General features: G+C 35.0%; 1 protein-coding gene across 7 annotated transcripts in view; it reads left to right on the top strand.

The window, feature by feature from the left end:
- The window catches only part of LOC115880586 (F-actin-monooxygenase Mical-like), a 170,200-nt gene that overhangs the window by 22,561 nt on the left and 132,376 nt on the right, over positions 1-15,263 (top strand). For all 7 annotated transcript variants that reach the window (XM_030897849.1, XM_030897851.1, XM_030897852.1 and 4 more), the window contains exon 2: positions 2,546-2,608. The gene's annotated coding sequence lies outside the window, so the exon portion shown is untranslated. The remainder of the gene's footprint in view (positions 1-2,545; positions 2,609-15,263) is intronic.

Below are 15,263 nucleotides of genomic sequence, written 5' to 3'. Positions count from 1 at the left end.
TTGCCTCCACACACGAATGTTTTTTATCCGGAAGAAATGCTGCATTACACTGGTGCATCTTAATTTCATTTTTAAGCTTAGGAAACTAGCAGACTCCATCTACCTCCCTCATGTGAGGTACTGGTTCCAATTCTTTTAAATTTTGTATATATACTATCTTAAAAAAGGGGCTGCCCATTTTTTAAGATAGATCGTCCTCCGGTTTGATGACTTCGGTCGTGTGAGACGACTAATGTTGGAGACCCGGTTGAAATTGGTATATTGGTAGTTCATATTAAGTCGGACACAGAAATCCGCCATTCTTAACAACTATCCGATTGTCAGCCATTTTAAAATCGTTTTTTGTTTTTAAAATTTATATTCACATTCTGATTTCTAGTAGAATAATATTGATAAGTTTGATTTTGGGGGGAACCACAGTACAGTTTTATGATTAAACCAGCTAGAAAATAACAAATATTTTGCGAGTTACTTTTTTATAGATATTTTTATTTCACAAATCTACCTAATTTTGAAGGCGCTCGTTGTTTTCCGGAGTATTTTAATCAGATATATCAAAAAAGTGACTTCCGTTGATAAAACTGATGTCTGGATTAATGATTCAGAATTATTATAATATGAAATTAGGTAGGCACTTATAGTTATATTCGAGGAGTTATTATGAATCCATTTGTAATTAGGTAAGTAGTTTGGTTAGGTTTTTATGTATTCTTGGTAGCGAATATGACACCAAAAGTAACGTAAGTGCTTAGCGACGAATTTTAAGTAACTAAAATCCAACGTAATATGACGTTGGTAATTGGTAGAATTACATTCCCTATTAGGTCAGATACCGACGTCGAGGCGATCCGAATCTGTATTCCCCATTTAGGTGCAAATAAGGGTCGTCAGGCACCTAAGGTTCGTTGTTCGTTCGTCAGCAATAAGGGTCGTTGGTACCCGACGTCGGGTTTATTGAACGCGACGTATACCCGACGTTAGATAACGTCCCAATGCTACTTGGGTAGAGCAACGGACGGCAAGGCTAAACCTGTGCAAAGTCCAGAGACTAGCATGTGTTTGCATCACAGGAGCCATGAGAACCTGTCCAACAGCAGCAATGGAGGTCATTCTAGATCTAACACCACTGCACAATGTCATTGGTAGATATGCCAGTGCGACAATGATTAGAATGTTTACTAACGGAATCAGTCCTGGGAGAATTGTCAGATCAGGGGCTTGGAACACCCTCAAAAAGGAAATACCACTCCTGCAACTCCCAGTGGACGATATGCCAAGAACGTACAACTCTGAGAAACATCTCAATGTAGTATTAAGCAATAAAAAGGATTGGAAGAGAGAAACGTCTGCCCAGCAGTTAAAAGACCATACCATAACTTGGTATACTGATGCTTCCAAAACCAATACGGGAACAGGTATCGGAGTATTTGGGTCGAGAACTAAATACTCCGAACCATTGGGCACCCTAGCATCCTACAGGCAGAAATCTACGCTATCGAAAGATGCGTACAACTTATCTTAGATAGGAACTATCGGAAACAAGAAATAGCCATCTTATCTGATAGTCAATCAGCGTTAAAAGCGATCAACTCAGTATCAATCAATTCGAAATTGGCCAAAGAATGCATAGAGAAGCTGAAGCTTACCAAGGGATAGAAGGCAATGAAAAAGCAAATGATCTAGCTAGAAAAGGAGCGAAGACTCCACTAACTGGACCAGAACCGTTCTGCTTTCCAAGTGGTAACCAACTCAAGGCGGAACTCAAGAACTTGTAAGATTTCATCCGCAACCTGGAATGGGAATCTTGCAATGGTCTAAGACACTCGAAGAAGTTTCTGAGGGCTTTTGATGAAGAAAAATCACAGATCTTCCTGGGTTTAAGCAAGAACAATCTTCGGATTGTCACGGGGATTTTAACAGGACACTGTCTCCTCAATGAACACCTCAGTAGATTGACACTAAGAAGAAACAGCGAATGCAGATTCTGTGGGGAAAATGGGGAAACACCAGTACACCTCATCACTGAGTGCGCCGAGACGACAACCATTCGTGCCATGAACTTTGGTACGACTGATATTGGAGATGGAGAACTACTCCTCTATAAAACCGTCCCAGATACTGGCTTTTGTCAAAGCCCTGGGACTGTATGATGAGTTATAACTCAAGAAAGGGGGACACAATAGATCTGTAAGGTCGCAGTGATTAACCCCCCTCCCGCTCATTCTAAATTCTAAAAATTCTAAGATTGAAATCAAAATAGAATTAAAATCAACTTTAATTATGGTCATAGAATAATTTACCACCACAATCGATTTCGTTATAGTTATTTTTTTTTTCTCCATGTAGGGTGGAGGAAGATTACAACGTCTGATATCCTATCACAAAAATTGCATTATCTTTTATCGATCCACTGATTTCATTCAGTTTCCCGTCTCAGCGGATCAAATTAACTGACTAGGCATTATTTTTATACCTTCCAGTTATTTTTATGTTTCCGACAGTTTTATTTTATATTATCTGATCGCCCTTTTTTCGTTATTTTCAGGAAACTATGAAAAACGACTATAAAGTAGTGCTGGAGGTTGATTAAAAGAGTCCAAACTATTAGGTAAGTTCAAATATTATATTTATTTTAACCTGGTATTTGAGTAGCTGAAAGAAAACAAATATTTACTGTTTATAAATATTACTTTTTCTTTTGTTTAGATAACAAATAAAGTGTCATTCACTTATTAAGTATTTATTTGAGGTGTTGTTGAAATTTAGATCATATTTCACCATTTTTAATTTACGTCAAAGTATTAAATAGCTTGAAGTGATTTATTCAGGGCCTGGGCACAGTTGGCACTCTCTACTTTTTCAACTACTCATAAGCGGCGCTATTAAACAATATTTTAAGTTTAAATTGGTATTTAAATCTTAATGTTGGCAACGGATGTCAAGTCAAGAGTGTCATTTGGCATCGACAAGAGAATGTCATTTGTCGTCGTTTTGTTTTCAGTTTTTTTTCGAATATTGGAGCCTATTTTGCGAAGCCGTTCTTCTTTGTGTTGAATATTGCTTAAATTTGTTTTCCTTTAGTGTGTTCTTGTTGTAGTATTAGTGTATAGTGCAGTTCTAGCAAAAAACTGATATTTCCACGCCACAGACGTTATTTACTAGTTATTAGTGCAAACATTGCTTGGTTAAAATATGGTTGAAATCTTTGAATAAGAAGACTAAAGAAGGAGCATAATGCTATCCATGTATTCATGCATGGTGGGCGGAAAAGCCACCATAAAAGCTCTCTAGGGTGGGGATCCTTGACAGTTCTGTTTGACGATTCATTTGACACATTTGAATTTGATTTGAAATTTTGTGGATTTGTCAAGCTACATTCGAAATCAATTCGCTGGCCGAGTGGTACTTTGGCCCGCAAGCTTATCATATGTACTTCAGTGCACTTCAATCATTCACAACAAAATTCGACGCCAGAGTGCAAGTTGAAGTTGGATTGAAAGTTTGCAAGCTGCAAACTTCCACTTCAGCACGGAATTTTCGTTTGACAATTATGACAAATTTGACATTTAAATTTTAATAATTATTTTGTTTGTGTTGTTGTTACAAGCCATTTTCCTGTGAAAAGTAAATAATTATTAAAAGAAAGATGAGTGAAGAGGACGCTATTCCTATTTTATTAGGACTTGTGGTTTTGCTGTTAAAAAAAACGGCAATTATCGTTGCAGCTCAATAATTCGTTTGATCGAAAACCAAGGGGTTTACCAAACCCAAAAAATGAGGCGTCCGACCCATATTAATGGCGAGAAAAGTTTTGAATGCAACGAAAATCTTTTATAAGAAGCCCGCTTAAGCGATCCCATAATTGAGACACATTGTAGAAAAAAATCATCCCTAAATGACGTTTTTGTTTCCATTTTTCTAAACATAAAAACTTGGAAAACTTAATTAACAACTGTTCCGGATTTTGACTCTTCCAAAATCAAAACAAACAACTAACCTAAAAAAATGTCAGGAGACGTTTAAACACGCATGCGCAAAATTCGACTTGAAATTTGTTGTGAATGGTTAATTTCGTGCCGACTTTAACGTCGAAGTGCCACTCGGCCAGCGAATTGATTTCGAATGTAGCTTCAGTCTTTACGGAGCTTATTTTATGTTATTTATTATTTATTCTACTACTGATAGTTGTATAAAGGTAGTAAATCTAGATGGAAATTGTGGCAGAACTTAAATTAACAGTGACACTATCGCGATTTATCGAAAAAGACTCTAAAATAGTAGCGTGCCGTAGATCTCGGCAAAAATTGAGTGAAATAATGGAACAACTTTTCGCTAGTAAGTGACTATATAATATACATACGTGTAGTAAACCGATCATTTATGAAATTCACTTAAATTAACTAAATTATATATTTTTCTTGCATTTTTAGCTTTTATTTATTACTTGTCAAAGATTAGATGTCAAAGAATTTAGATACGTTAATTTGACTTACCTGCTTCAGTAGCGTATCGGATGTTTGTGTTAATAAATACTTATTATAACTTATCTATTTTATTAGAATTATATATTTTTATAACAATTTTAATAACTACCAACATTTATTCACAACGTAAAATAAAACAACAAATTATTGAGTCTACCCCACGTCTACCCTACATCATAGTTTTACATTTTTTAAATAAAATTAGAACGACACTGATAAACCGGAATTTAAGTCGGCCATATTTGAGGCCCATCGCGGTGAACCTAAGATTTTTGATATGCTCCTTCCTTAGTCTTCTTATTCAAAGGTTGAAATAGTGATTTATTGGTGTTTGTCCAATTGTTGATGAAGGAGTAATAAGGGATGTAAGGTTCATAAACAAATAAATATTATATCACTGTTAATTTATTTCCTTTATGTTCCCAGTCGCCAATAATTTTTGATAAATTGTTCTAAGACTGGAGATTATGTCAGTGTAATATAAAATTAAACAATTTGTAATATTTGATTTAATTATAGCTAGTTTACACTGACTAGTTCTCCAGTTTTAGGACAATTTTTCAGAAAAATATAAAATTGTTTATTAATTAATTTGGGAAGCCCGCGCTAGCGACATTAGCGCTTCGGCGAGAAGTTGAAGAAACATCTCGACTTTCAATTTGAGTGTCCAATCTATTTACTTTTTTTATCTATGGATTTATTTTATAAAAGAACAACGGTCCACCTACGTCGGAACACTGGTTCTCGACCGATCACCTAGATTAAGCGACCTTAGGCGTATTTGGACAGGTGGACGTTTGAAAAACTCTGTTGTTCCAAGACAGGGCTCAAAAATTTGTTGACTGCGCATTAGAAGTTCCTTTGTGGTTTTAGAATTAGGTTCTTGGTTGAAGGCCTATGCTGTGCCTGTGCCTCCAGTGGTCTCTGTTTTTCCAGTGGACAGTCTACTTTTCCCTGGTCCGTAATTTTACATGCTTTATTATTGACTACACTTGTTGGTGTTAAAATGTAGAATGTAGAATGAGTGGGAGGGGGGAGGGTGATCACCGCGACCTTACAGATCTATTGTGTCCCCCTTTCTTGAGTTATAAATCATCAGGCAGTCCCAGGGCTTTGACAAAAGCCAGTGTCTGGAACGGGTTTACAGAGGCTAGTTCTCCATCTCCAATATCAATTGTACCAAAATTTATGGCACGAATGGATGTCGTCTCGGCGCACTCAGTGATTATGTGTTCTGGTATTTTGGTGTTTCCCATTTTCCCCACAGAATCTGCATTCGTCGTTTTTTCTTAGCCTCAAGCTACTGAGGTGTTAATTGAGAAGACAGTGTCCTGTTAAAAACCCCGTGACAACCCTCGCATTCCATGTTACGGATGTACTCTTCCAAGTTCTTGTAGTTCCGCTTTTATTTGGTTTCCACTTGGGTAGCAGAACGGTTCTGGTTCAGTTAGTGGAGTGTTTGCTCCTTTTCTTTCTAGATCATTTGCTTTGTCATTATCTTCTATCTCTTGGTGAGCTGGCACCCAGAGTAGGACTTTGTTTTCTTTGCCTAATTTGTTCAGCTTCTCTATGCATTCTTTGGCCAATTTCGAATTGGTTAATACTAAGTTGATCGCTTTTAACGCTGCTTGGCTTTCAGATAAGATGACTATTTCTTGTTTCCGATTGTTTCTATCTAAGATAAGTTGTACGCATTTTTCGATAGCATAGATTTCTGCCTGTAAATGCTAGGGTAGGTGCCCATTGATTCGGAGTATTTAATTCTCGGTCCAAATACTCCGATCCCTGTTCCTGCATTGGTTTTGGAAGCATCGGTATACCAAATTACGATATGGTCTTTTAACTGCTGAGCAAAATTTTCTCTCTTCCAGTTCTTTTTATTGCTCAATGCTACATTGAGGTGTTTCTCAGAGTTGTACATTCTTGGTATGTCATCCACTGGGAGTTGGAGAAAGAAGTGGAATTTTCTTTTTGAGGGTGTTCCAAGCCCCTGACCTGAAAATTCTCCTAGTACTGTTTCCGTCAATGACCATTCTAATCATTGTCGCATTGGTATATCTACCGATGACAATGTGCAGTGGTGTTAGATCTAGAATGACCACCATTGCTGTGTTGAACAGGTTTTTCATGGCTCCTGTGATACAGATGCATGCCAGTCTCTGGACTTTGAACAGGTTTAGTCTTGCCATACGTTGCTCTCTGATCATGGGTCTCACTATCACCCCCCATCTAACCGCGGTTTTGTCTGAGATGATGCTCAGCCCTACAATCCTACATCATCTCTCAGTGATACGGAGTCCTCTTTCGATAATATCACACAGGGTGCCTTTTTGTTTCCCTCGAGCGATCATGACTGCATACCCAATGCAGTGTATTCCCGCTGGTTGGTGTTAATACAAAAAAATTATTATTGTCTGAGGAACTACCATATAAATGTAAGGAATCAATATATATTAATCAATATATTAATTTTTCTGCCAGTGCGTCATAACATAGACGCCTTTCACATCAGACGTTTTTCCAATTTGAGAACTCTATAAAAATAAAATTTGTATTCACTGACTCCTTTTTATGGATTGATTGCGTTGAGTCGTCCAAATTAAGAACGATTTCTTTGTGTGTGTTCTTTGAAACCTTTCTGAAAATATTAAGTATTTTTATAACGTACTCGTTTTAAATAAATATGTAAGATATCTATAAAAATTATTCAAGGGATTCCCGGTGTATGTTTATCCCCGAGATCCCGAAAATCTCGAAAAATTTAAATGCCCAATCTAAAATGATTCCGCTTTATACACTTTAGTCTTTCAAATATCATAGTTTATTCATACTAAGCAGAACGTCAATATCTAAAAGTTATATTTCCGTGTTTGCTATATTTCATTTTTTTGCAACAAGAATTGTATTTTTTTACTTACTAAATATGAATTTTATTTTGTTTTGTCTATTTTAATAAATAATCAAAGGATGTTATCGTGTGGACTGTAATAAAAAAGAAGAACGAAATTATTGGGCAAAGCCTACAGTAAGATTAGCCATGAAAACATGACTAGGGGGCTCTAACTCACTGACGACCAGGTCGCAACGACCTGGCCGTTGGCTGGCCAGATGTATTGCGTTTATAGCTGCGGCCAGATGAACGACCAGTTTCAACAGAGTTGTCAGATCTAACGAATTTTTACATTTTGCAAATTAGAAAATATTGTTTCAGAAAGAATTAAGTTTCACAAATGTTAAAATATCCGAGTTAACTAAAAAGCGAAGTTGCTATTCATGAGCTGATTAAATGTTCTAAAATTAAATAATGCATTTAAAATATTCTTGGATTTTTCGTTGATAAATACTGGTGTGGTAAATGGAGTAAGTAAAATCTCCAACCCCGACTAACGATAACGTCGTTATTTCCATGTTTTTCAAATCTGCGATGCCTGCTATCCCATCAGTCGTTTCATAACAGAATATTCTACATCCTACGTCTATGTAATTTAATATGTGTAGAGTGAGACATGTAACTCGTGAGATTTTCAGCATTATATCAATAAAGGACAAAAACGGTATTGTTCCTAAAGGTGCGTCCAGACTTGGGCATTTTAGCCCGAACGAACCAAGCGCGCACGAACAAGCAGAACAAATAGGCCGAACAAAAAGCATTGTGTACGCGCGACCGACAAAAAGGGAGATATTCTGTTTCTTTTTTCTACTGATATGGACTTCTACTGATGGCTCTTATCGACTTTAGAAGTAAACATATTAGGGCCATCGTAAAAAAAGGTCGGCAGACACTGGCTCTAAATATAAGCAGGTAGAAAGTTTAGCTTCCAGTTATTTCAATGTTTACAATTTAAATTCCTCTTTTTTATTGTTAACTGAGAATCTACAACAGTAAATACTTCTATTTTTAAGAATGTTTAAGTTACTTTTACTCTTAATTTTTTTTAAATAATGCACCTAATAGAAATATAGTCTAATGGACCCTGTTTGAAAAACGTTAAATTAAATATAATATTTAAAATACAGTTGTCCTCCTTGTACATGACTACAATACAACTAAAAAAATCATTTAATAAAAAAAACAAGTGGTTGTAGAAAAACTTTAAATATGATTATTTTATTTTTTAACATCGAAACTCGAAGGTATAATAACAGGTATCATACCAACCATAAATAGAGTATGTCATATTTAGAATTTTTTTTTTAGAATTTAGAATTAGACAGAAATCTACGCTATCGAGAGATGCGTACAACCAAAGTACAACTTATCTTAGATAGGAACTATCGGAAACAAGAAATAGCCATCTTATCTGATAGCCAAGCAGCGTTAAAGGCGATCAACTCAGTATCAATCAATTCGAAATTGGTCAAAGAATGCATAGAGAAGCCGAATAAATTAGGCAAAGAAAACAAAGTCCTCCTACACTGGGTGCCTGCTCACCAAGGGATAGAAGGCGATGAAAAAGCAAATAATCTAGCTAGGAAAGGAGCGAACACTCCACTAACTGGACCAGAACCGTTTTCCAAGTGGTAACCAACTCAAGGCGGAACTCAAGAACTTGGAAGATTCCATCCGCAACCTGGAATGGAAATTTTCCAATGGTCTAAGACACTCGAAGAAGTTTCTGAGGGCTTATGATGAAGAAAAATCACAGATCTTCCTGGGTCTGAGTAAGAACAATCTTCGGATTGTCAGGGGTTTTTAACAGGACACTGTCTCCTCAATGAACACCTCAGTAGATTGAAACTAAGAAGAAACGGCGAATGCAGATTCTGTGGGGAAGATGGGGAAACACCAGTACACCTCATCACTGAGTGCGCCGAGACGACAACCATTTGTGCCATGAATTTTGGTACGACTGATATTGGAGATGGAGAACTACCCTCTATAAAACCGTCCCAGATACTGGCTTTTGTCAAAGCCCTGGGACTGTATGATGAGTTATGATTCAAGAAAGGGGGACACAATGGATCTGTAAGGTCGAAGTGATCAACCCCCCTCCCACTCATTCTAAATTCTAAATGTCATATAAAAATGTTTTGAATTTTTACTAGAATCGACCCTTGATAAAAAAAGGGACTAGATTTTAAGTTTCCCTTTGATCCAGTCTGTATATTATTTCTTTGGATTTTCTGTCGACCCTTGATAAAAAAAGGGACTAGATTTTAAGTTTCCCTTTGATCCAGTCTGTATACTATTTCTTTGGATTTTCTGCACGTGTTCAAAAACTACACTAAAACACTATATATCTTATAGAAAATAAAATATTGTGCGTGGAATTTGAGGGATTTCATCTGAAAAATTATTAATTTGGAAGAAAACCGGCAACAAGCGGCAGAAAATTATAATATTTTAGTGCAGTCTACTGGCCGCAACGACCAACGGACGGCCAGGACGTTAGTGTGCGCGGTATCATTTGATTTAATGGTTCTAGAGGTAGCAGCGGCCTGGCCGGTGCGACTTGGTCGTCAGTGTGTTAGAGCTCTAAAATAAAATAAACCCGTAGACACTAGTGTTTCTGCCTTCCAGCTTCATCAATACGGGAGGAATCAGCAACGATGAACTAGTGATCCTGCAAATGGTGCCGCGTGCCTCGTTTATTTACCTTTTTCTTTTTTCAGGATTTCAGGTAGTCATATTTTAGTCATATTTTCATGGCTAATTTTACTGTAAGTTTGCCCAATAATTTCGTTCTCTTCTATTTTAATAAAGCTATTTTCTTTTTGATATATTATGTAGCTGCATTTTTATTAAGTATTTCTTTAGATCAAATTTCTCATTCTGATAGTCAATTTCGGGATTATAGGTTCTTATCCCGGGATTTCAAAACGGGATCCCGATCCCGAAACTAGGAAACCCTAGTACCTAGCCTCACGGAAATAAGTAGACAAAGAGATGCACTAACATGTCAATCATTTTAGTTTTTAGTCATTTGTCATATAACAAACCAGGGACTTCTAAATTGCAGGAATGCATGTTACAAATTTCCATTTTTCTGATATTTCAGTAAAATGTGGCAACATCGCAAGACGTAACAACAAATGCTCCTCTATGTGTACTTATCTCTCTGAGGCACGTCACGTTATGAGATTTTTTTTAAATAAAGGATTCAAATAGAATGAAAATATCTTGGAAAATATTAGATATACTCAATCATACCGGGTGGGTCTCAAAAGTGGCTCACCCCTATAACTTTTTTATTTTTTCAGATAAAAATACGAGACTTGGAATGGTAGTATATGACCTAAATTAGGATTGATTGGCGTATTCATTTATCTTTGGTCACTTCCTGTTTCACCGGAAATGACTACAACTTTTGATTTTTAAATGGCACTCTCGGTATTTTTTTATTTTATTCGATAGAAAATGACATTTTGAATTGAATGACATATCATATGTCAAGTTTTGACATTTTCGCTAAAAACAAAATCGTATTTTATATTTCAATCTAGAGTGCCATGGCTATGTTAAAAACACTAATTTTTAATCAAGGGGCCTCGGAAAAATAGATTTGATCGTCTAATGTTTTTGGTGTTTGTCCTGGCCGGTTAAAAGATACTCAAATCGTATTTTTAATCGTATCTCAATTTTTTCAAATGCAACGAGTGTGGCTCATTAGCATATTTGGAAAAAGCATTTTTTTACGAATAATTTAACACCACACACATACCAAGTGTGAGAGTCAAATTGCCGTTATGAACCGCATGTTACAATTTCAAATAAACCATATGCGAAAATGTTAAAAGTTGACATATGATATGTCATTCTATTCAGAGTGACATTTTCTATCGAATATAGTAAAAAAAATACCGAGGGTACCATTTCAAAATCAAAAGTTGTAGTCATTTCCGGTCCAGGAATCTCGTTTTTCTATCTGAAGAAATAAAAAAGTTATAGGGGGTGAGCCACTTTTGAGACGCACCCGGTATATCAAATATAAATGACAGAATAATCAATCTGTCTTTGAATTAAAATGACAGTCAACTGTCATCATATTCTTACGCTGCTGGTCAGACAGTGCATAGATATTTATTTATCTCTTAATTGGCTTTGTGCTTGAGTGAGAAACAAAGGTGGGAAATAAGTTAATTTGACAGATATTTACAGATGTAATTTTATGTGTTAACGATAGATAATAAGGTATTTAAATAAATTTGAGGTTATTTATTGTGAATATTTGTCTTACTCATTTTTTTTTCTTGAATTTTTTTCGAAACTTAAAATAAATGATCGCAATGTTTACTCGATTATACCACCGATTTTTTTATTGTATTTTGTAATAAACTTCCAAACAATATACATATTTTTATCTCGGGCATTGTTTTATGATTCTAAGATAAGGCGTTGTTAAGTAAATGTACTTAAAACATAATATTTTAAGACGAGTTTTATCAGTCAATAAACGTTTTGATAACTCATTATAATCCTGGAGGAGTCACGAGTCACGTGCAGTTTTAGATTTTATTTTTTTCGAACGTTTTGCTATTTGTGATTTAATTATTTTTTTAAATAACTGTATTGAAATTAATATTTTATTTTTAATTTAGAGATTTATTCTTTAGCTATATTGTAGCATAATTAATAAAATATGTGGGAAATATTAAATATAATACATTAATTTAATATAGTAGTAAAACAGGTTTCTGGATCTTAACATTAGGTTTCTTATAAACTAATATATAGATGGCCCTGGTAGTTCAATTTATAAATTTTGCTTTTTTGCAATAATGGAATTCGGGTGATCGCCATTTTATTTATACCTCTACAAGTGTTAACAGCCTTTGGTTTTCGACTTATTACCAAATATATTATATTCTTATTATTTTGGGGTATAAACCTGGTGTTAGGTAAGAAATTGATTTACAACCCTTAACTCGGTTACCTATTAATTATAATTTATTTTAGAACTTTGTAGAACTTTTCCTAAACCGCACTTACAACCATCAGCGTGGAAAATAAAAAAGATAATATTCCCTGCAGTAGTTGTTTTATTGACCAGTCTTTAGAACCTTACGTTACAATATAATCCATATTGGTTACTCCAAATATTATAGAGACTTTATTTGTCTGTGAATAATGACTTGTTATGCGTTTTTAGATTTTTAAAAATATCTATAAAACTAGCGTGTACCCGCGACTTCGTTCGCGTCGAATTAATAATTTGTAATGGTGATGATAAAGCAAAGCAAGAATTTCCATTAACATACAAACTGGATAAAATTTTCTCACATTTATGTCAGCATGAGAAAAAACAATATGGCGGTTTTATTATATAACTTGGTAATATTTGAGGGGTAGTTTTATCTCGTTGGAATTTGACTTTCGAAAAATCCGTTTACCCAAAAAAAGCTTTTTACGTCAAACAGTTTAAGCAGAATCGTAGCTAATCAATTACCCAACTTTTTGGAACACCCTGTATGATTTTTTTAAAAAATCAAAATATGTAAAAAAAAAACAAAATAAATTATGCGCGTCCAAGCGTTTTCCCGTAAGACTAACCGTTTTTTAGATAACAAAATTTGTTATTGTATTGTGTTATAATATTATAATATTTGGGGGGCGTTTTCATCCTCTTTGAATTTGAGATTCGAGAAACCCCTCCTTATCGAACCTCTAATTAGGATTTGTTCTACACCCCACAGTCAATCCGTTTGACAAAAATCAGCTTTAAACGTCAAGCAGTTTAAGCAGAATCGTGATAACTCAATGGTCATATTTTATGAAACACCCTGTATAAATTTTTAAAAAATCTTAAAATATGTAAAAACAAAATAGAATATACTTGTTTAAGAGTTTTTCCGAAAAACTCTAAAAAATATTGTAATATTTGAGGGGCGATTTCACCTCCTTAGAATTCGAGTTTCGAAAAATCCCTTCTTATCGAACCTCTACACCCTAAAGTCAATCCATTTTCCAAAAATTAGCTTTTTACGTCAAGCGCTTTAAGCAGAATCGTGATTAATCAATGACCAGATTTTACGATACACCCTGTATACGTTTTTAAAAAAATCTAAAATATGTAAAAAAACAAAATAAAATATACGTGTTTAAGCGTTTTTTCGGAAACTTGACCGTTTTTTAAATAAAAAATATTGTAATATTTGAGGGGTGGTTTCACCCCCTTGGAACTGGAATTTCGAAGAATTCCTTCTTATCGAACCTCTAGACCCTAGAATCAACCTGTATGCCAAAATTGAGCTTCTTATGTTGAGTGGTTTGAGCAGGATCGTGATTAATCAGTGAGTCAGTCACTTAAGGATTTTATATATTGGTATAGATATAGATTAGAGTTGAAAAGGAAATTTTCTTTATTTATGAAACGTATGATTTATTTTTATAAATTATGATACGTGAGGCGTAAAACTAGTAAGGACATACTGTTACAAAGAGAGAAACATCGTTTGCATTTGCAATTCGTGTCGAATGGAAAGCGTTGCGCGAAAAAGTGAAAATGCGAAAAACGGCAGATGAACAATTCTATATTCTTAAATTCTAAAAAGTCGTAGCCTTTAGGCATCGGTGAAAGAGAAACAAAACAAATCCTAGTTTTTATCTGCTATTTTATTGCTATTTTAATGTTTTCTTCAAGAAAAACCTAATAAGTAGACAATCGTATGTTCAACACCTTCTAGGCATTTGTACCTATTTAGCTATTCAGTATAAGTTTGTGACACTTAACTTTATTCTTAGTATTTAATCAGCTTCCCTTATTTTTTGTTCTTGTACCGTATACTATGTTGATTTCTACTGACGAAGCAGATAGCCACAGTCTATTCATAACCAGCCTGCCGACTTACGAACATTTGCATAGAAATCTGTGTCTTTGTACCTACAAAGTGTGTCTTTGTACCTATATTCGATTATCTCATGATATGCGATAAGTTAGATTTATCATTTCATTAGGTAACCAAACCGAACCAAACCACACTTCAAACAGTCCGAAAAAAGCATCATTCGCACCAAAAAATGCTGTTACTTTCTGTCTCTGCTATAGTTTGTCCAACGACCGAGGGAAAATTTCGACAGATGACATTCAAAAAATGAGAAATTATAATTTACCTGTGAATTAAAATGACAGACACTGTCTGGGTCAGGGATCCTCCCGTTCTACAGACGGTGGTAGCTTATAGCATAGACTAAAAACGTAATTTTATTAATATTAGTAATTTTATAGTATTAAATCCCAATAAAACCGTTTCTTTCTCTTTAATTTTGAAGTTACAAAAATAAAATATACAAAAATGTAACAGGCTAAAAAAATAATTAAACCAATTTAAAAAAGGAACTAATTTTAGGTAAAAAAAAACAAAGCTGTGAACGTATCTGTAGATAAAATAGACAAGGCCAACAAAAAAGTTTATTGAGTGCCTTACAACCACATAACCAGTGTTCACTTTTATAAACATTTTCACTAAAATGACGTATACACGATTTTAATTTGGTATTAATATTCAGAATATGCTTCGCCGCTGTATGTACCTGTTATTTTTTGAACGTGTTTCAAGCCGGAAACGGAAAAGAGCTGTTCCTTATCGACTGCCACGCGTTGTCATTAAGGTCCGACCGAGATCTCGGTCTCGGTCTCGGTTACAGTCGTTCTTGGCTAAAGATCAGGCCGAGATCTGTCTCGTTCTCGGCATAAAAAGGCCAAGATTATCGACCACGGCCGAGACTGGTCATGATCGTCAAATTAGCTTATTTTTGAGCGTACCGCTCTACCTATCTATGCGTTGATAAATGAAAATATTGTCCGAAGTTGAAAAAAAAAATAATAGATCATATCTGAT

This window comes from Sitophilus oryzae, unplaced genomic scaffold (assembly GCF_002938485.1).
Source record: "Sitophilus oryzae breed Bouriz unplaced genomic scaffold, Soryzae_2.0 scaffold_1639_pilon_pilon, whole genome shotgun sequence".
Classification (NCBI taxonomy): Eukaryota; Metazoa; Arthropoda; class Insecta; order Coleoptera; family Curculionidae; genus Sitophilus; species Sitophilus oryzae.
Note: the sequence above shows the minus strand (reverse complement) of the source record. Positions and strands in the feature narration are given on the sequence as shown.